General features: G+C 44.5%; 1 pseudogene; it reads left to right on the top strand.

The window, feature by feature from the left end:
• LOC115463582 overlaps window positions 1-23,320 on the top strand; it is a 100,714-nt pseudogene that overhangs the window by 67,537 nt on the left and 9,857 nt on the right.

Here is a 23,320-nt window from a genome sequence, read left to right as displayed (position 1 = left end):
TTCACGTCAGAGAGGGCGGGACCGGCAAGGTGTTGGACATGTGCCTGAGTCTGAATGACCCCACACTTACTGTTTCATTTTTTTTGGTCAGGGAACAGCAGCAGACTCGGTGAGACACCAGGAGGTAGAGGCAACCCCGGAAGGGTTCGGAAAGAGGTTTGGCAGCCGGGAATTAGGAGTGGGTGTGGGTTTGGAGGCCCTGAAAGCAGAGGAGAGGGGGTTGAAGGGCAGCAGATCTCAGACTAGAGAGAGATGTGAGGAGAGTTCAGAGGCCGATGATGGGGAGAGGGTATAGGTGCTGGACAGGGTCAAGGGAGGAGAAAATCTATTTCAGGGGGGCCGGGGGGGATGTGAGAAGAAAGCGGGGACACAAGAAGAAAAATGATGGGTGAGCCTGGAAGGAAAGCAGGGAGAAGAAAATATTCCAGGGGACTAGGAGGAGGAAAGCTGGGAGAAAAGGGGAACATATTCTAGAGGGGTGAGACAGGTGGGAGATGGTCTGCAGGGGTGGGGCCAGTGGGAAGCAGGACATGGGGGCGCAAAAGTAAAGGTTGGCTCAATGCGTCACAACCTGTTGAGCCGGCCCTGCTTTCTGGCCTCTTTGACTGCTTCTTTTGTCTGTCCTTTGCTGTAGTGTGAAGGACTTAGCTTGTGGTGTAATAACACCAGTATCTTCTGTTTTGATCTCCTGTTCTTTCATCTGAATCAGAAACAGCAAGAGCCAACCAGGCACGAGACCATATTCTGGAAAAGGACCTGCAAGGCCTGGATGGGTACGATGTCTTCATTTCCTGAAGTATAAATTTGCATGTGTGAGTGGTTGAGGGCAGGGTCTGGGTTGTGACACATTGGCTAATGTGCATTTATTTTGAGGCATGTACAGGCCTGTTTGAAAATCAGCCCCTTTAAATGTCTCGAGGTTTACCAAGGGACGTTCCCGGAGAATAAACTGCACATTTAAATCTGTGAGTGCCCATTAGTCATTGGCTATATCACTGGTGCAAAGTCCATACAGAAGCAAACTTCCAGTGAAAATTGTATGTCCTTTGGAATTTACCTATAACATTTGCAGATACAGAATTTGCATCTTGGCACACTGCTGAAAACTATCCCCGTGATATGTTTGATGAGGAATGAATTGGGCATGCTCAGAAGGAGTACCCTGGTGGGTTATTCTTCAGAAAGGGAATATTTTCAAAGCATTTTCTGTTGTTTATCTTGCTGGGCAGACTGGATGGACCATACAGGTCTTTATGCGCTGTCATTTACTATGTTTACTATGTTATCAGACGATGTGACAGATAACTACATAACCCAAAATCCCTCTTTCTTCCCTTTGTCCCAGGCTTGTTTGTGTGGGTGGAGATGGAATGTTCAGTGAGCTAATGCATGGTCTGATTAACCGAACTCAGAAGGAAGTGGGAATATCGGAGAACAGCACAGATTCCGCTCTGGTGCCTTCCTCGCTCCGGATAGGGATAATACCAGCAGGTGCGTATAAACAGTGTAAGGATGTAATGTATGTAGCAAGAGTAGTAAATGAGACTTCCTAGTCATCTGGCCATACTGTTCTGCACAAATGGAGGCAGAGAAAAAGCTGATCTTTGCCAGTGACCAAGGCCAGTCTTAGGCAGGGGCGACAGGGACAGCCTTACAGCAGGGGCGTAGCCAGACAGCAGTTTTTGGGTGGACCTAGGTAAGAAGTGGGTGGGCACCAAATGTTCTCCTCCCCCCCCCCCCCCCCCCCCCACCCCCCCCCCACCCCCCCCCCCCCACCATTATCACCACCACCACCAAAAAAATATGTCAGCTGGCAGGAAAATGCTTCTTTCCACCTTGGCAGTCTGCAGCAGGCATGCGCTGAAAACTGAGTATGCGCAGGTGCCAGTATTGTGGAGAGTAGAATTTTGTTACTATCAGGGGAAAGTCTTCAGCTGACAGAGCTTGAGATCTCCACCAGCTACCACTAAACATGTGCTACTGTTGGGTGGGCTTGAGCCCACCTGTGGCTACGCCACTGCCTTACAGGGCCCCGTGCTCCAGTGGGCCCCACATCATGCCAGCGGAAGTGGTCCTGCACCACCATACCACCCCCCCTCCCACCGCCATGCATGCGCAGAAGCTGACCATTCACAGGATGGCAGGCCTCCCCTACTCTAGATCGGTTTCATTAAAACTTATGAATGGGGGAGGGAGTTTCGGCATGACAAGGCAGATTGCCAGAGAGCCCCCACTAGACTAGTCCGCACAGGGCCCTGCAATTGCTAAGGCCGGCCCTACCAGTGATCTTACCAGTATAATCTGCTGGTTCTCAGAGGAAAGTTTCAGCATTTTCTGTACCTCTAGCAGATGGTTCTGACTAGTGCTCCTGGTCCCTGGCCTAGCTCCCCACTCTGCTTGCCAAAGGCTCTGAAGCATGGTTGAGCCTAATGTCCACTCCCAGGTTACCTGGTCTCTGGACCAGACCTGATTTGAGGGCATAGTTGGTTTCCGCTGCCCCCAGTCGCGCTTTTTAGTGGCCACTAGGTGAGGTATTGGCTTGAGCCTGCAGAACCCTGCCTGAGGGGTGTAGCCAGGTCCCTATTCCCCCATCCCTCCTTGTCCATACAACCTGTTTGGGTGTCCCCTCACCCCCCCCCCCCACCCCCTCCAGACTCCCCCTTCAGCTCCTAGGCAATGTAAAAAAAGCCTAATTGGGTTTGCCTGGCTTAGCTTTATTCCGTGATGGGGAAGAAGAAAGCAGGGAGATGAGAACAAAATATTTCAAAGGGGAGGGGCACTGGGAGAAGGAAAGCTAATCTTCCACATCAGGGAATAAAGCTAATAGCAAAAAAAATATTTTTTTAAAGAAGCAAAGCGCACCTGAGAGAGTAGGGGGATGGCGAAAACATCAGAGACCCTGGCCGAGGTAAGCCTGAGTGGCAAGGCATGCACACTCCTGCTACATAACTGGATATACATGCCAGCATATGCTGCACAGTCTGCAAGGGTTGGCAGGTTAGTACAGCTGCTGGCTCTGTCTGCCCCTCTTGTGACAGGCCATTTCTAACTTTGGAAATGGCTTCAGGGAAAGGGGACCAGGGGGACTGCCGGACTGCTGTTTCTCTTTCCCACACTGAAGCATTGGGACCCGCAGTCCCAATGCCTTTAGCGGGAATGGTGGCCATCTTGCCCATACTTGTATTTTGCCTTGAAGCCTTCTCAGTCCCTATCATGGCTTGGTGGGGTGGGGGTGGGGTCCTTTCCTTCCTACCCACATTGGGTCTACCTGCATTGGTGGTGGGAGGGGGAGTCCTTGTGTTTTTTGGCTCTACAGTTTAACCCAAATGGTTAACCAAGCCCTGCAGATACATGCTGGTCCCTTGGCCAGTGTTTGAGCCCTAGGGGCCTGGATGACTCCAACTGGGGCCCCATTCTGGGGGCCAAGTGCTGCAGGAGGGATTTAGGGGTTCTGGATGCCCTAGTCAGCTCCAGAGCATCAGCAGAGGATCCAGATGGCCTCTCTGACCCCTAGTCTCCATAAAAACATAAATATCGCCATACTGGGACAGACCAAAAGTCCATCAAGCCCAGCATCCTGTTTCCAACAGTGGCCAATCCAGGTTACAAGTACCTGGCAAGATCTCAAAACAGTACAATACATTTTATGCTGCTTATTCTAGAAATAAGCAGTGGATTTTCCCGAAGTCCATTTTAATAATGGCTTATGGACTTTTCTTTTAGGAAGCTAGCCAAACCTTTTTTAAACCCCGCTAAGCTAATTGCTTTTACTCCATTCTCTGACAACGAATTCCAGAGTTTAATTACACATTGAGTGAGTGAATATTTTCTCCAATTCATTTTAAATTTACTACTTTGTAGCTTCATTGTGTGCCCCCTAGTTCCTGTATTTTTTGAAAGAGTAACATAGTAAATGACAGCAGATAAAGACCTGAATGGTCCATCCAGTCTGCCCAACAAGATAAACTAATTTTACAAGAGATTCACGTCTACCCATTCCACTCCACTCATTATTTTATAGACCTCTATCATATCTCCCCTCAGCCATCTTTTCTCCAAACTAAAGAACCCTAGCCGCTTTAGCCTTTCCTCATAGGGAATTTGTCCCATCTCCTTTATCATTTTTGTCACCTTCACTGTACGTTTTCTAATTCCACTATATCGTTTTTGAGATAGAAAGTGTGGTGTCCTAGAAAGTAGACTTTTAAGAACAGAAGCATTGCCATACTGGGACAGACTGAAGGTCCTTCAAGTATCCTGTTTCGTTTAACAGTGGCTAATCCAGGTCACAAGTACCTGGCAAGGTCCCAGAACAGCAAAACAGATTTTATGCTGCTTATCCTAGAATAAGTCACGGATTTTCCTAAGTCGATCTTAATAATGGCTTATGGACTTTTAGTTTAGGAAATTATCTAAACCCTGCTAAGCTAACTGCTTTTACCACTGTAAAGAAACAGTGTGTTCTAAGCCTGTAAAATCTATTGGATATTTTCCTGCATTGAGTATGTTCTGAAGTGTATTTCTACTATTTGGCCAGCAGGTGGTGTATAGCCTCGCCCAGCGCATCCCAGGATACACTGAGTAGGGCTGGACACTGCCATTTTGCGGCATTGAAGGAAAAGGAGGGAGGTAGGCTACCTCCCTCCTCCAACCCACAAGGTAGGGGGTAGGGGGGTAGGTAGAGACTGGACCACCAGGGACCCTTTGCTGGGGGAGTTAGGGGGGCTGGAGACCCACTGGATCTCCAGCCCTCCCTGAACCTGGGGGGGGGGATCGTCAGGGGGACTGTCTGGGGGACCAGAGGTCCACCGGACCTCCAGCCCGTTGCTTGGGGCAGGGGTAGTTGGGGCCTGGACCTCCAGCCCCTGTGTTTGACAGGTTTGGGCTTTTGACAGCCCAGACCTGTCAAACAAGTGCAGGAGGATTGTGCTGAGCGCATGCTCAGGCACAATTCTCCCGCACTTCTACCCCATGATCAGAGATAATTGTGTGCTTAAATTTACATGCAATTATCTCTAATCATAGGTCTAATAATGCCCCATGCTGTTCCAGCGCTATTTTTGGAGCGCTGTTTGGAACAGCGCGGGGTTTTGATCATCTGCTTGCGAGTGTTTTTTTCTTTAGTTTGACACAAACAGGAAGCTAGAAGCAGTATATATTTGAAATCTTGTTAATTGGAATCTGATTGGCCCAGGAGGTCATCTAATTTGTACTTTACTGGTTTTGAGCTCAGTCTTAGCCTGGGAGGAAAGAAAGACAGATCTGTTTGCCGAGGCTCAGTGAATCATATGGCCTGACCTTCCCAGGTACTAGTTAGACAGTATATAGATGTTTAGCTAGTTTTATAATAGATCAATGTTTCAGTTACCTTTTATTGTTTGCTGATTGCACATTTTTTTGTTACTGTTCCAGTGTGACAATAAACTTGTTTAATTTGTTGACTGTGCTGTCTGGACTGATAAAGAATCCTGGTGGTTTGTGTGTTGTGTCTGTGAGTGCTTTTTGGAAACTGGGGGACCACTGGGAGTGTGGCCCCAGTAACCTAGAAATCACTGGGGATAATTTGAGAGCGAGAGACTCGCCCAGAGGCAGTTGTAACTCAGTCGGTGGGAGGAGGGTGCTAGCGTAGAGCACGAGCAGCAGATGCAGGCAGACTTGTGTTGGGGATAGACCCTCTAAGTTAAGAAATATTTTCTCCGTTTCGATTTAAATTTACTACTTAGTAGATTCTTTGCATGCCCCCTAGTCCTAGTATTTTTGAAAAGAATAAACAGGTGATTCACATCTACCTGCTCCACTCCACTCAGTAATTTATAAACCTCTATCATATCTCCCCTCAGCCATCTCTTCTCCAAGCTGAAGAGCCCTAGCCGCTTTAGCCTTTCCTCATAGGAAAGTTGTCCCATCCCCTTTATCGTTTTCGTCACCCTTTTCTATACCTTGTCTGTGTAATGGTCAATTTTGAATTTGATTGAAAGATGCTATGCATTGAAAGAACTATATAATTGTTTGAGAGTCTTTTTTTCCCCTCAGTCCAAATCATAAAAATGTCATCAATATACCAATAGTATTTTAGGAGTTTAGTCTGATATGCATTTCAAAAATGTCTCTTCCAGTTCTGCCATGAAAAGGTCCAATTCTGCCATGAAAAGGTTTCTATATTGTGGCGCCATCCTGACACCCATAGCAGTGCCCATGATTTGCAGAGAGATATTGTTGTTGAAGCAGAAATAGTTGTGAGTTAGAATGAATTTGATTAATTTTGCGATAGCTTCTGTTGTGTATTGTTGGTCTACGATAGATGTTTTTAGGAGTCTGGAAAATCCTTTTTTCCCTAGGAAATAATAGGAACTGTGTGGATGAGAGAGGCCAGCTAGGTTTAGGGTTGCTCTGAGTTTTATGTTTTCAATTTGTTTATTAATTTTCGCTTTTAGCAAGAATACACTTGTTTTGGAATAAAGCAATATTAAATAATAAGAAATAATAACTCATCATACAAAATTTGGCAAAGGAAAAAAGTAATAATAAACTTTTCAATATCTTATAACCACAAACATTCATGCTTCCTTAGACCCCATTAAGATCATAGAGCGATCTGAATTTGGGAAGAATTATTAGTCATTCATTATTCTAAAATAAACAAGGTGGCATAAATACTCCCATTTTACTCTATCTTACAGTTGTTTTGAATCTAGAAATTATTTAAGACTATCTGGTGAATAAAAGGTGTATTTAACTTGACCCAACCTAACTAGACATTTGCACGTACAGGCAAGGAAAAACGTCCCGCCTATCTCGGACGTTCTTGCTTTCATTGCCAAAAAGGCTTTTCTTCTTTGTTGGGTCGATTTTGTGATGACAGGGAAGATTTGTACTTTTGCTCCAGCAAAACAGGTTCGAAGATTTTTAAAATAAAGTTTCATAATGTTATTCAAATCCTGTTCGAAGATTAAAGAAACAATAAAAGTTGACCTTTCTGTATTTTCTTCCACTGATTGCTCTAAGATTAGTGATATATTATCAAGATCTAAATTAGCGTGCAATCCATCTTATTTTTTCCCATTCTCTCCTCTGGGGGTTGTAATATAATAAATCTTATTTACAGCCGGAATCGCTTCTAGGGGCATTTTCAAAACGTCATTAAGGTATTTTTTGAACAAGTCATGAGGATTAACCCCCAGGAGCTTGGGAAAATTTAATAGTCTCAAGTTTAACCTTCTGTTGAAATTCTCAATTTGTTCCATTTTCCTTCGAATGTCAATACTGTCTTTAAAACCACGCTAGGTTTAAATTCTTGAAAAGAATCAACTTTGTTCTGAAGATCTGTTACTTTTTCAGCAATATTTAATTTTAGCTGATCTACTTTAAAGTTCAATTCTTGAAATCTTTTTTCAAAAGTACTAACTTCTCCAGAATTTCTCTGTAGTGTCACATCCATTTTATTCAACATTGTCTATATCATTTCGAGATTTACCTCCTTCACTGCTCCTACGGTTCTTACTTCTGCTCTCGGCGTCTTCTCCAACGCTTCCCTCCCCTCACTGGTTGCTTTGCCCGATACACTTTTGGTAGGACGTCGCTGTTCCTTGGGCTCCGTTGCAGACGCCGGGCAAGGAGGTTTCACAGTTGTTGGTGGTGAAAGGGATATTTCCTCTCCTTGTAAGGTCTCCGCTTCCCCAGAGAACCCTACTATAGGATCTGTATCTCCTATTACATGGGAGACTGGAGCGAAGTAGTGCGCGAGGCCCATTGAAGCGCCAAGGGAGTCGAGGTAGGTGGGGGAACTACCTGCGTAACCCCCTTTCTTTTAGTGTGAGGCATTCTTTCATGAAGAGTACAATTTGCCTAATCGGGTAGAGCTGCTATTCCGTGCAACCTGTTACACCGCCATCTTGGATCGCCCTCTAGGGTTGCTCTGAGTTTTAAACAACTTGGTTTTCAGGATAGAGGCCTAAGGGAAACAAATAAAAAGTAACCCTTTGTGGATGGAAGTTTGGATGTGGAGGCAGAACAAAGCCTTGTAATGGGGTAGATGAGCAGACTCTAGCACCTGTGTGCCTTCTATAAAGCAAACTCAAATGTTTCCCAATATTTATTTATTTCAAATCATTTATATTCTGCTGATCCTGTTGGTTCTCTGCAGATTCCAGAAAAGCAATAATTATTGGAAATGCATCAAACAACTTACTGAATATGAAAGCAAATAAGCCCTGAACCTACTACAGGCTACTCACATATCAAACACCCAAGATGAAAACTTCAACAATCAGAAATGCCTTCACTTTTTTTCTGAAATCAAACAAATTAGTTATCAGCCAGAGCCTGGGTGACAAAAATTCCATAGTGTTTTACCATAGTTTTCTTCCCGAGGGAAATATTTCGTAACCTAATACAATCAATGGTACTAAGGCATGCAGACTACTGCAACGGAATCTACGCGGGATGCAAAGAACAACTCACTAAGAAACTCCAGGCTGCTCAAAACACAGCAGCCAGGCTAATATTTGGTAAATCGCGATTCGAAAGTGCCAAACCCCTCTGAGAAAAACTGCACTGGCTTCCAATCAAAGAACATATAACCTTCAAAATCTGCACCCTAGTCCACAAACTTGTCTACGGCCAAGTCCCAGGATACATGACAGACCTCATAGAGCTACCAATCAGAAACATAACCAGATCATCTCGAATATACCTAAACCTTCACTACCCAAACTGCAAAGGACTTAAATACAAAGCAACCTATGCATCCATCTTCTCCTATATAAGCACAAAACTATGGAATGCATTGCCAAAAGCTGTGACAACTATCTACGACTACCTTAACTTGAGGAAATCACTAAAAACCAACCTGTTCAAAAAGGCATACCCCACTGACCCACATAAATACCTACACTCTGCAACACAGCAAAACCAAAGCTCGTAATGGATACTATATAACCTTTCCTCTCCTCGATCCCCACTATACCTGAAACACAGGTACCTTTATTCGACCACAATATCACCTTGTATTTGTTCATTTATCGGACTTGGCGAATGCCATTACGGTACTATATAAGCCACGTTGAGCCTGCAAATAGGTGGGAAAATGTGGGATACAAATGTAATAAACATATTGGGGCCCGACATTCAGCCAGTGGCAGGTAGCATGTTTGCTGTCTGCCACCGGTGTTAAACCCGGAAATTTTATTTATTTGTTACATTTGTACCCCACATTTTCCCACCTATTCGCAGGCTCAATGTGGCTTACATGTTGCCGTAGAGATGTTGGTGCTAGACCATTTCCAGCAACCAGCATTGAATATCTGGGTTTATTTTGGTCACTAAAAAGTTAACCAGCTATGCTGTATACAGTGTTATTATTAATAATTAAAATTTAAAATTAAAAAATAAAAAGATAGGCCTTCTGTTTAAGTGGTCTATTTTGACTGCTCAATATAGCCAGTTTGGCGCCTTACTGGCTATGTCACGTGATATAGCCAGTTAGTGGCTAGCTTTACGCGGGATATTCAGCAGGAGATAGCCAATTATCTCCCACTGAATATCCATGGTTAGGTGGTTAAACGCTATTTAACCAGCCAGGAGCCATTCCTGGCCGGTTAAATAGGTTTGAATATGGGGAGTATTGGCTGTAATCCAAGAAGAGATTGCTGTCATAGAGCCAGTGGAAGGGAAGTGGGTGCCCTAGGTGAACCTTTAGCCTTATACGCCCCTCAATTAACTTTCAGGCCCTTAGCCTGTTGCCCCCCCCCCCCCCCCCACAGACTTTGATAATTAAATTCAACAATAATGATCATCACATATATATTCTACAAAATAGCAGGTTAAACTACATGCTGATGGGTCTTTGAGTTAGTGTGGCTGAGAGGACCTACTGTTTTGCTTTCACTGAAGCTGCTGTTTGCCGCCTCCAAGAAGATGCTGCCCTAGGTTTCCGCCTAGTCTTGCCTAATGGTTGGGCTGACCCTGGCTGGCTTACCTTTTGCAACATCATCCAGAGTTATGAGCAAATCCTTCTTCATAGGCAAAAACATGATATCTGTAAAGAGGTGGGACTGTTTCAATCACCAAAGGATCTTACTTAATAATTTACGGACTTATTTCCAGCGAGCTAGATGACTGTAATTGTCTTTATAATTGTCTTCCCAATTAGGTGGGGACTGGAAAGGGATTAAATTTGTTCATTGACTGTATGTAGGATGATATTTACTTCTTTTCTGAGTCATATTGCTGTTTGAAAGTGTTTTTTTGCCATTTATCTTCAATGACAATAAAGAGATTTAAATATAATAAGTCTTCCCAAGTACTAAAGTTAAAAAATCTTCAGAATACTGCTGTAAAATTACTGACAGCAAATAATTCTAGAGATCATCTCTCTCCAAGTCTTTTGTAATTTTGTTGGCTTCCAGCTGATGATCACTGGGTCAAGTTCAAGGCTTTATGCTTAGTATTTTCTGCAGGTCTTTCTGTCCTTCTCTGTTATCTGACTTCAATGCTATTCTTCTGTGCATCACAGAGATTTCTTAACGTACCAGATTTCTATCATGTGCTTTTCAATTGAATGCAAACATCTGCTCATTTTTTCCCCGGATTGTGGAATCTTCTTCCACTGGGAATCTTTCTGAAGCGCAGTGATTTTCAACCTTTTTCACCTTGCGGCACACTGACAAGGCACAAAAATTGTCAAGAAATACCATTTAACAAACTAGTATTAAGATTGTGTTTAAAGTTCAATAATTACATTTTTAATCATTGTGTTATCTTTATAGTTTAATACTTTTATTGAAGCCACAAGTTGGCAACAGGGCAGCAAAACACTTCAGAGATAACGAAATTAGCCACAAATAACGTGCATTCAAAAACATGGAAGGCACCATTCAAACAATACTCTCTGATTCTCATGTCATCTGAACTACAGCAAAATAAGGGGCCCTTTTACAAAGGTGCGCTGAAAGATGGCCTGCAGGAGTGTAGATGCATGTTTTGGGCACATGCAGAAGGCAGAATCATTTTTCAGTGTACCTGTAAAAAATGCCTTTTTAAAATTTTTGCGGAAAATGGACGTTCGGCAAAATTAAAATTGCCATGCGTCCATTTTGGGTCTGAGCCCTTACTGCTAGCCATTGGCCTAGCGGTAAGGTCTCACACGGTAACCAGCGGTAATGGTCTATGCACGTAAAATGCTGATTACCACGGATGTGCGTCAAAAATTAAATTACCATTAAGGCCACATGGTAGCCAGGTGGTAAATTGATGCCAGTATTAGCACAATTTTTTTAAAAACTTGTTTAAATTGGGTCATTTAAAGATTTATGCCTGTATTTATAAAGGCGCACTATAGGCGCGTTAGTGTTTTTAACACACATTAAATGCTAACGCATGTTAAAACGCTAATACACCTATAGGAATGTATTGGCACATTAGCGTTTAACCTGCCTTAACTTTATAGGCGCGTTAAAAATGCTAACGCGCCTTAGTAAACATACCCCTTCGTTTTATAATGTAATTTTGTGTTAAAAAAAAACACATTAATTTTTGAGCGCCAGTATTAGCACAATTAAAAAAAAAACTTGTTTAAAGTGGGTCGTTTAAAGATTTAGTTTTATAATTTAATTTTGAAAGTGGAGTCTGTGTGTTTCTGTTAGGTGAGTCTATGCCTACCATGCTGCCACATTTGCCACCCATCTTCCCACTTGTGAAAAAACAAAGAAAAAAACCTCACGCCTACCAAATAGTGCTTTAATCGTCACCCCCTTTTACCCCCTTATTCCCACAACCCTCTACCCATTGTTGCCCCACAATTACGGACTATCACATAGTAACACCCTCCCCCCGACCCCTCATCCAATCTCCCTATACCATAATTAGAAAAGAAATTCCCATGTATCAGGCAGTGCCACCACTCCTTATGCTTGGGTGCATAAAGAGAGGCATGACCAGCAGGAAAAAGGAGGTGATAGTGCCGTTGTATAAGTCTCTGGTGAGGTCTCATTTGGAGAACTGCGTGCAGTTCTGGAGACCGCACCTACGGAAAGATATAAACAGGATGGAGTCGGTCCAGAGGGCGGCTACGAAATTAGTAAGCGGTCTTGAATGCAAAAATTATAGGGACAGGCTTATGAACCTCAACATGTATACGCTGGAAGAGAGGAGGGAGAGAGGAGACATGATAGAAATGTTTAAATATCTCAAGGGCATTTATGTACAGGAAGAGAGCCTTTTTCAAATGAGGGGGCATAAGACAAAGGAAGTACTATTTCACAGAAAGGGTGGTGGAGGCGTGGAATGGCCTCCCGGTGGAGGTGGTGGAGGTGGTGGAGTCGAGGACTGTTCCAGAATTTAAAAAGGCATGGGATAAGCATGTGGGATCACTTAGGAACAGGAAGAATTTATTTATTTTATTTATTTATTGCATTTGTATCCCACATTTTCCCACCTCTTTGCAGGCTAAGTGTGGCTTACAATAAGATATGAATAATGGAAATACATTTGTTACAGCTTGGTTATAGGTTACATTGTACAAGTTTTGTGAAACCATCGAAGTATCATTAAGAATATAACAATGGGACATCAACATTGAAACGTTGGAAAGAGACAATGGGAAGTTTAAAGGGCAGTGTTAAGACACAGAGATATATGGAGGCATATTTTCAAAGCACTTTGGGAGGCTAAGTTCCATAGGTTTCTATGGAACTTTGGGAGGCTAAGTGCTTTGAAAATAAGCCTCTTCGTGTACATATTCCTGTGAGTAAGTGTATGAGTGATGTGGAATTAGGGTTACAGAGGATGGGCAGACTGGATGGGTCATATGGCCTTTATCTGCCATCATGTTTCTATGTTTCTAAGTCACTTCAGCATGCGTGCACATGCATGCGCACACCCAGAAGCTGGCATCAGCCGACACTGAAGGAACTGCAGAGACATGGACGCCACCCCGATGAAGGTCGCAGGCCCTCACAGGAAGCCATGTCCAGGTTTAATGATGGATACAGATTACTTTCATAGCATTTTTTCTCATGGGTTAGGTTTGGTGTCCTGACTTTCCAGGGGCATTGGGGGAGGGGAATACAGGGGAGGGATGTGACAGTTTGTGAGTGACCATGTAAAAAATATGAGTGAAGCTCCTGGAATGTATGAGCAATCGCTTACACGCTCACCTTAGAGGGAAAAGAAAAATGAAGATGCTATAATGCCTTTGTATCGCTCCATGGTGCGACCACACCTCGAATATTGCATTCAATTCTGGTTGCCGCATCTCAAAAAAGATATAGTGGAATTAGAAAAGGTGCAGAGAAGGGCGACGAAAATGATAAAGGGGATAGGACGACTTCCCTATGAGGAAAGGCTAAAGCAGCTAGGGCTCTTCAGCTTGGAGAAAAGACGGCTGAGGGGGAGATATGATAGAGGTCTATAAAATAATGAGTGGAGTTGAATGGGTAGATGTGAAGCATCTGTTCACGCTTTCCAAAAATACTAGGACTAGGGGGCATGCGATGAAGCTACATTGTAGTAAATGTAAAATGAATCCGAGAAAAGTTTTCTTCACTCAATGTGTAATTAAACTCTGGAATTCGTTGCCAGAGAATGTGGTAAAGGTGGTTAGCTTAGCGGAGTTTAAAAAAGGTTTGGACGGCTTCCTAAAGGAAAAGTCCATAGACCATTATTAAATGGACTTGGGGAAAATCCACTATTTCTGGGATAAGCAGTATAAAATGTTTTGTACATTTTTGGAATCTTGCCAGGTATTTGTGACCTGGATTGGTCACTGTTGGAAACAGGATGCTGGGCTTGATGGACCTTTAGTCTTTCCCAGTATGGCAATACTTATGTACTTTTGTACTTATGTACTTAACACTGACTGGGAGTTAGATTGGACTGATTAAGTATAACATGAATGGGTTTTAATGGGGTGGGTCTGTTTGTATAGTTATTAAATGTCCTTTGTTGCATATTGTTTTAATTGTAGCTTGCCTTAAATGATTTTTGCTAAGGTGTGGTATAAAAAAAATAGATCATTAGATATGGTATTTGATTCCCAGATCACGTAACACATCTAAAAAAGGACCCAAAGATTAAATATCATTGCCAACAGGGCAGAACCTTGTGGAACGAGAGCCTTTGTATATGTTATCAAGGCTGATGCTTTCATGCCTGTGGTCATTTGTTGCAGGGGCGTAGCCAGATAACAGATTTTGGGTGGGCCTGGGCAAGAAGTGGGTGGGCACCAAGTGTTCTCCCTCCCCTACCACCACAGGTAAGCAGGGGTGGATGGGATGTTTAAAATTGATAGGGAAGTTTGGAGGAGAAGGAAAAAGGTAAAATGTCTGTTGTACAAAGCTGACGCCCTGCTGATGATGGTGAATTGTACTGTTATGGTTGACTCAATAAAACAGACTTGAAATACAGTTTAAATGGTTCATAAAGCAGATGTTTCCTTGATAAGTCAAGAGCAGGAAGGGGTACCCAAGGTCTATCTGTCTATTCCAGTGCTTATCGATCTTTTTGTGGCTGTGACCCCATTATCGCAGCCAAATAAAATTGTGTGGCCCCCTGGAGGAATAGAATAATGATGCACCTATAAAGAGCCCAACCAGGTCATGACCCCAAACATGGATTTTGTTACATCATTTCGGTTCCTGATCCACAGTTTGGGTTCTCTTAATTTCTTGTGTATTGCCCTTCAGGGGGCAGGAGGAGTTGACAGGCAGCAGTTCCTACCTGCTGTGTCCTCCTCTGCTACTTTTTCTCTGCTCTCAGAATCACAGAGGTCCCCCCATTTGTGGGTGTTTCAACATCTATATATATAAAAGGCAACCCCAACGTTCTATGAAGCCTCCAGCCGGAAATGTGAAGTGCCAGAGATATCCGGTTTCCCCATGAGTGAAGGAAAACAGCACAGCACGAAATCCCTCTCTCTAACAGTGAAGGACTCTGAGGGGGGAGGGGACAGAGACGCCCTCACTCTCTCTGTAACACAAACACAGCACAGCAGGAAACTTAACACTGAAGGACTGGACTCGGAGGGGGGAGGGGGAGGGAGAGAGGGCAGAGGGCAGGGACACTCCCACATGCACACTCTGAAGAAAACCTTGCTAGCCCCCCCCCCCCCCCCCCCCCCCCGGTTTGCATCAGAAACGGGGCTTTTTTACTAGTGTATTTATATTACAATGTGGGGTGGGGGGGGATCAACGTGCTTGTTTTGTGTAGGGTTCACCAAATGGTTAATGCTGCCCCATTTACACATGGAAAAAGCTTTAACATAGATTTGAGAATTTATGACCTGTTTTACTAGGAAGTGAGGTACAGCAGTAGATAAACTAATAACCAATGTCCGCTTGGTCCAACTCAATTTCTGGCTGCTACGGACCTTTCAGAGGCTCAAATATCTGGGAATGAATCGGGCTGTAGGCATGACTGTAAGTGTGTATATACATATAAGACTTATTTGCTCAATTTTATTGATTAGATGACCAAAGAATTAGATCAGGGCTGTGTATGGTATGTTGATTACTTGAATTTTAGCAAAATGTTTGATACTGTCCCACATGGGTGGGGGGGGGGGGGGCTTGAGTTGATGGACTACATTAACAGCTAGTTGAGTAACAAAGAGAATTAGTAAATGAAATTCACTCAGAAGAAAAAGTTGTAATTAGTGACATGCCTCACTAATCAATTCTGGGGTTATTTCTGTTCAATTCCTTGTGAGCAATATCGTGCAGGGGTTAGAAGGAAGGGTTTGCTGTTTTCCAGATGACATTAAGATCTACAACAGAGTGAACATCCCTGAGGAACTGAACACAATGAGAGTGATCTGAAAAACCTCAATGAAAGGTCAAGTACTGGGCAATTGAGATTTGATGAAACCAAGGAGTGGGATCATGCACATGGGGTACAGAAATCTGAGGGAGCAGTACACAATGGTGGATAAGCTGCTGCTATGCACTAACAGGCAGATGATCAAAAGCCCCATGCTGTTCCAAACAGCACTCTAAAATAGCGCTGGAACAGCGCAGGGCGCTATTAGACCTATGATCAGAGATAATGCATGCAAATTTAAGCAGCACAATTATCTCTGATTATGGGGTAGAAATGCGGGAGAATTGTGCCTGAGCATGCGCTCAGCACAATCCTCCCGCACTTGTTTGACAGGTCTGGGCTGGAGACCAATGAAAAGAGAAGGACGCCCATTTTTAAATTGGAAGATGGACGTCCTCAACTGACCAGTTGCAGGGACGGCCAAATTTCAAGGGGGTGTTGGAGGAATAGCGACAGGGCAGTTGAGGACGTGCAAAATTTGGATGTTTCTGCAATGGGCAGTTAAGGACGTCCAAAATTGGATATTTCTATGAGAAAGACGTCCTCAACTGCCCCGTTACAGACACGTCCAAATTTTGCACGTCCTCAACTGCCCTTGCTGGCAGATTTGCTGTAGGGGGGAATGGGGGCCTACCAGCATGCAAATGCATGCTGGACAGGGCTCACCATTCCTCCCCAATGATCTGCAAACCATAACGCCAGCTCGGAGCTGGTGTAGGGTTTGTCGCGGCCAGTGACCCAATCTTTGGCGCGCTGGACGCTGATCATTGGGGATGAATGCGTTAAGCGCTGATTAGCATGCATTTGCAGGCTACTTGCGCTAAGAGCCCTGTTTAGCATGCATTTGCATGCTACTTGTGCTAATAGCCCTCAAGCACGTTGTTTCACAAGCTCGAGGGCTCTGATCATGGGACGGTAGCAAATGCCGGCGCTAGTATGGTGCTAACAGCCTCTAGCGCCGGCGTTTGCTTTTGATCATCTGCCTGTAAGAGAAGAAAGAGAGCCCTTAGGCTACAGAAATATTATAATCAGGAAGTGTTCAGTGTAGGAGAGGTAGTAAGATGGCTAGTGGCATAACCAGCAGAAAAATTAGTGACATTAATCCCTATATAGAGACCTCCGAAATATTGTGTTGTTCACAAGGATATAGACAGGGTCAAGGCAGTTAAAAGAAAAACTTCTAAAATGGTGTAGAGTCTGCACCAAAAATCATATGACGTGCCTTGTGATAGAAATCGGACTTGATATACTGCCTTTCTGTGGTTTCATCCAAAGAGGTTTACATGCTGTATACAGGTACTTATTTTGTATCTGGGGCAATGGAGGGTTAAGTGACTTTGCCCAGAGTCACACGGAGCTGCAGTGGGAATCAAACCCAGTTCCCCAGGATCAAGGTCTGCTGCACTAACCACTAGGCTACTCCTCCACTCATACTGTAAAGATTTAAATAAACACAAGAACCAAACAGGAATGCTTGCTGAAAGAGGGTATGTGTATAGAAAGTGTCATGCCACATAAAATAAACCCAGGTCAGGTCAGAGGAATTCCTAGAGCAGGCTTTTATTATGATGCTCAGTATTACTTGCTGCACAAAGTTTGAGTAGGTAGATTTAGCCGGCAACTGAACTGCACAACTAGCTATGTCAAGATCCTCAAAGACTTGCTACTGTAAAGTCTTGATATCTTGGAGTATAACCTTGGCACACCAGACACACCTGAAGTCTCTTTTATTGAATAAATCACAGATAATTTACTCACAGTCAGATGTTCAGAAGTGCTGCCCCAGGGCACAGAGACTCCGTAATTCTGAGAGCTGTTTCAGTGGTTGGAGGTGAGAAATAGTTGAGCAGATAGAAGTATCTCAGAGCTCGGTGACTGGAGGGTGCGATATCTTATTAGAAAGATGTGCTCAAGGTAAAAAAAACAAGTTCATTCCAGGGAGTTGGAAGCAGGACAAGTGCTGGTGTGACGCAAGATGGTGAATGCCTCATGGCCAGAGGGACAGCCAGGTCAATAAGGCTCGCAAGCCCATGGAGCAGTGGCGTAGCCAGACTGCCAATTTTGGATGGGCCTGAACCCAAAGTGGGTGGGCACAAAATTTTCTCTCTACCCCCCTCCCCCAGCAAAATTTAGTCACGCTAATCAGATGCATTTGTCACACAGGGTAAAGTGCTGCTTTTCAGTGCATCAGATTTCAGAAAATTTATTTAATAGCCTAACACCCTTTTCAGTGAGCTTTCAGAGGCCAAAACCTCCTGCCTCAGGTCAGTATAATGCTGTTACGGTATCCTCGCCTGACCTAAGGAAGGAAGTATTGGTCTCTGAAACTTCATTAACACAGGTACCATATTACTTTATCCTAAATTAAAAATAAAATTATTTTCTTTACCTTTCTGTATGGCCATTTACTTTTTCTCATTGTGTCGCTCCCAGTCTCTAGATTCTGCTTTCCTTCGTTTTCGCTTAACTCTTCTGCCACGGTTTTCCTGGCCATTTCTCATTTTTCTCTCCTTTTTCTTTGCTTTCTTCAATATTTTTCTGCCTCTCTCTCTCTGTCCTGATTTAATTCATTCTTACTATCCATTCTTTAATTTCCTTCATCTACTTATGGCTTTTCATCTTTTTCTCACCCTTGTTCTCCCCATGCCCCTTCCTCTTATTCTCCAGTCTTTCACTACTCTCCTTTTCCATCCAGCAGCTCTCTTCTTTCTCTCCCCATCCTTCCAGTCTCCCTCTCTCTCCCCATCCTTCCAATAGTCTCCCCTCTTTCTTTCTGCATCCTTCCGTCCAGTGTCACCTTTCTCCCTACCCTTCCATCCAGCGTCTTCCCTCTTTCTCTCCCCATCCTTCCATCCATCTATCCTCTCTCCTGATCATTCCATCTAATGTCTCTCTCCCTCTTTCTAACCAGTGTCTCTGTATCACTCTACCCTTTTCTGTTCAGTGTCCCTTCTCTCTCCACATCCTTCCAGTCTCTCACCTTTCTCTGCATCCTTCCAGTCTCTCCCCTTTCTCTCCCCATCCTTCCATCCAGAGTCTCTCTCCCCATCCATCCGTTTTCCTTCTCTCTCCCCATCCTTCCATCTGTTTTCCCTCTTTTCTCCCCATCCTTCCATGTTTTCCCTCTTTCTCCCCATCCTTCCATGTTTTCCCTCATTCTCTGGCATCCTTCCATCTGTTTTCCCTCATTCTCCCCATCCTTCCATGTTTCCCTCTTTCTCCCCATCCTTCCATGTTTTCCCTCATTCTCTGCCATCCTTCCATCTGTTTTCCCTCTTTTCTCCCCATCCTTCCATGTTTTCCCTCTTTCTCCCCATCCTTCCATCTGTTTTCCCTCTTTTTCTCCCCATCCTTCCATGTTTTCCCTCTTTTCTTCGACGAGGCCCGCCCTGCATGCCAGCGCCAGCCCCCATTGCCGGCCACTGCTGCTTTTCCTGTTGAGCAGCAGGGCCGGCGCTACAAAAAGAAGAAGCGCTAACGGCGCTAAGGACGAGAAATGTTTAAAAAAAAAAAAAAAAAGCGCGGCACCGGTAGGCACTGTCTCGGCAGCAGCAGCCTTGAGGCATTGGGCTGCTGAGGCATTGGCTGCTGGCTCGCAGGCTCCTCCCGCAGACGGGAGGAGCCTGCGAGCCAGCAGCCAATGCCTCAAGGCTGCCGAGACAGTGCCTGCCGGTGCCGCGCTTTTTTTTTTTTTTTAAACATTTCTCGTCCTTAGCGCCGCTAGCGCTTCTTCTTTTTGTAGCGCCGGCCCTGCTGCTCAACAGGAAAAGCAGCAGTGGCCGGCAATGGGTGCTGGGGCTGGCGCTGGGCGGGCCTGGACTGAAATTGGGTGGGCCTGGGCCCACCCAGGCCCACCCGTAGCTACGCCCCTGCCATGGAGGAGGAGGAAAAGACCAATCGGGACAGAGCCTGCCATAAGGTGGCAAGGGAGGTCGAAGAGGACGACCCTCGATTGGAGGGAAAGGTCATACCTGGCTGACCTCTCAGGACAGAGATAGTAAGAATGACCAGGAAATGATAGCAGATAGACAAAGGAGCCAAGCTTGGCTGAGAAAGAGAGGAGGTCTTAGGCAGCAGCGCAATGAATGGTAACAGTTCTTATACAGACAGGCAAGTGTGGCTGCATTTACCTGTGAACTACATTACACACAATGCATTGCTCATGTATCTTTGCAGAGAGAACTGCAGCCATGAAAGTCCTTAGAAATGAGAATAACAGTAAAGGCATTAAACACATTTTAGGATCACATTATAAACCAGTCCAAGGCTGTCAGAGGACAGAACAAGCCAGGCAAGTGTAACTACATGTTTCATTTCCTCCTAGCCCCTTAACTATGTATTAAGATGTTTTTGTGTGTGTTAGCAGTGGTGTACCAAGGGGGGGGGCAGTGGGGGCGGTCCGCCCCGGGTGCACGCCGCTGGGGGGGGGGGGGTGTCGCACACCTGTCCGCTACGTTCGTTCTGTGCTCCCTCTGCCCCGGAACAGGTTACTTCCTGTTCCGGGGCAGAGGGAGCATGGAACCGATCGAAGCGGACAGGCGCGCGGCACCCCCCCCCCCCCCAGCGGCGTGCACCCGGGGGGAGTCTTTCGCCGGGGGGGTGTCCTGTCACGGGGGGGGGGTCGCGCTTCACCCGGGGGGCGGGGCGCATCGGCGATCCATCCCGGGTGTCAGCCCCCCTAGGAACGCCACTGTGTGTTAGTTTGATGTCATGAGTGAGTATTGGGCTCCTGTTAGATGCATAGGAGCCAGCTCTGTGGGTGCCAGTAGGTGTTGAGCACCCCAAGGCTGTCTAGGCATCAGCCTAGTAGCAATCAACATATTTGTGTTCCAACATCTCCTAAGGATTTACACACATTTTACCTGCACAAATTGATTTGGTTAAAGGGATCACTTTTTAAACAGATTCATTTACTGGCCATTAACAGCTGGGTAAATCTTTTGAATACTGACCATCATAATGTAGTATCTCAATTTTGGGGGAGAGGGTAGGAATGTGTGCGGTAGAATAAGAGTAATGTTATAACTGGGCACCTGCATTATGTGACAGTTGTGCATGTAAATGTACAGTATACCAGCACTTGTGCAGAAAGTGCTCACTTCAGAATAGCCATACTGGGTCAGACCAATGGGTCATCTAGCCCAGTATCCTGCTTCCAACAGTGGTCAATCCAGGTCACAAGTACTTGGCAGAAATCCAAATAGTAGCAACATTCCATGCTACCGATCCCAGGGGTAAGCAGTGGCTTCCCCCATGTCCATCTCAGACTATGGACTTTTCCTCCAGGAGCTTGTCCAAACCTTTTATAAACCCAGATACGCTAACCGCTATTACCATATCGTCCGGCAACAAGTTCCAGAGCTTAACTATTCTTTGAGTGAAAAAAAAATATTTCCTCCTATTTGTTTTAAAAGTATTTCCGCTTTTACCCATAGCAGAAACTCACCTAGACACTGTTCTGTAAAGGTGCACATAAATGCAAGGGAAGCATTAAGATGGGAGGGGCATAGGCGGAGCTGCCATTTATATGTGCAGTTTACGCCATACTGCAAGTTTTTTCTGTGTGCCCTTGGTTGCATTTACTTGACCTCAATTACAGCAGATCTGTGGCTGATGTAAATGCACCAATGCTAGGTTACGCCAGTATTCTAGAATGTAATCTGGCCTCTCACAATACGGCATAGGGACATCTAAAAGGGGGGCCCACTTAGTGAATTATTGCCCCCCAGTGTGTGTGTGTTTGAGTGTGTCAGCATATATGAGGTCTGTAGTGTTCTGCCACTGTGTGTGCCTGTGTGATATGTAAATCCCTTCGTGTCTATGGGTGAAGGTGTGTCTTTCAATTTCTGCATATGTCTTGGTGTGTGTAGGTCTCTGCCACACTTGTATCCAGTGATGGAGGATTATTCGGGTTATTGTGTGTGAGATATATTGGTCTCTGACTATGACCAAACCCAGTTCAAAAAGTAGAGTGAGAAAATAATTCTCTGTACTTCAGCACTAAAGAGGAGTGGTGGGGGAAAAGAGCTCAGATACCTGTGACAACTGCTTGCAGCGTCAAAGTCACAGTGCTAGCTTCTATCATTGGTCATAAAAACCCCCAGCCACTCCAAAAAAACAACATTTAGTAATGCAGAAACGTCCTTAACTGTGAAAATAGTGTGACAAATCCATGCAACTACAAGTTCAACTTAGCTTTATAGGGGGTGGAGGGGCTTCTGTGTTTCAATGACTCAAGAGGGCTATGCTGTAGGGTTACCCATATCAGACAGGCCTCTGAGGAGAAACCAGACAAAGAGTGTCCCAACCTGGAGGATCCAAGATGGTGTTGAGAGAGGACGTACGCTAGTTGAGTTCCTGTTTTACACCAGAATGCCTGAAGAAGAGGGCGGGCTCCCCAGAGAATTTGGAAGAGAAAAGGCAAAGCCGTGGTGCTGTCCTCCTCAAACACAGCTGGGGTTCCCACCACTTCTCAGTCTATTTTGGAGAGATTCGGGGTCATAACGTCTGGGATATCGGTTCTTGCTTCGGGGAACAGCAAGGCTTTATTGCCGAATCTCAGTGGAGGGAGTGACTTTGAGTCCCCCTGTTGGCACGACCCCTCCAAGACCTGGAAATAGTAATGCTTTGCTATGGAGGTCAATAATGGAAACGCCCGAAGTGGGTTAGGATTTTCATGTGACCCGAGGAGGTCCTGGCGCAGCATCGACTCGGATAATAAACCAACTGGGGGATTGGAGAGTGAGCTCTTCGCCCCGAAGATATCTGGAGCGGTTTCTGTTTAGAAATTGGACTTGGTGAAACCAATAATGTCATAATGGACATACTATAGGAACTGCAGCAGAATGTGAATAACTCTCTTCTTCAGATGTTTAAAATTTTTCACTATGTGAGTTAAAGAATTTATATTAATACTTATCTAACAAAGTGGAAGTCCAAGATATAAAAATAGAGACTTTGATTACGGAAATGGCTTCTCTATGAAAATCAGATAATTTGGTAATGAAGAATAGTTATCTTTCTTGTAAAAATTGGAATTTCTGGAGAACCAATTAAGGGAAAATAACTTGAGAATGATAAATTTACCTATAATATCCTATGTATCAGCTATTGAATTCTTGAAGAAATATTTCTCTGATACTTTGCTAATATCTTCTGATAGCCACCTTTTGGTGACTAAAATTATATTTCCTGTAAAATCTTCTTTATCAGAGAAAAGAGATGTAAGTTTAACTGACATTTTGGAAAATTCAGAAGTTATAGATAGAGTTATTTTAGTGACTTTCGTCTTTGATTTAGATAGGAACAATGTTTTGAAATTGTATTTCCGATACATGGTTGATAGTTTTTTGGGTTCAAAGATGTATATATTTCCTGACACATCAAGGGAATCGCAGACTGGGAGGTGTGAGGTCTTGGTTTTTAAGCCAGGAATCATTGCCTTAGGTGGGACCTTCCTAGCGCGATTCCCTTGTTAAGTGTTTTATTTCCTTATTACTTATTTGTT

This window comes from Microcaecilia unicolor, chromosome 2, assembly GCF_901765095.1.
Source record: "Microcaecilia unicolor chromosome 2, aMicUni1.1, whole genome shotgun sequence".
In the NCBI taxonomy this organism is placed as follows: Eukaryota; Metazoa; Chordata; class Amphibia; order Gymnophiona; family Siphonopidae; genus Microcaecilia; species Microcaecilia unicolor.
This window is presented reverse-complemented; position numbering and strand designations above follow the sequence as displayed.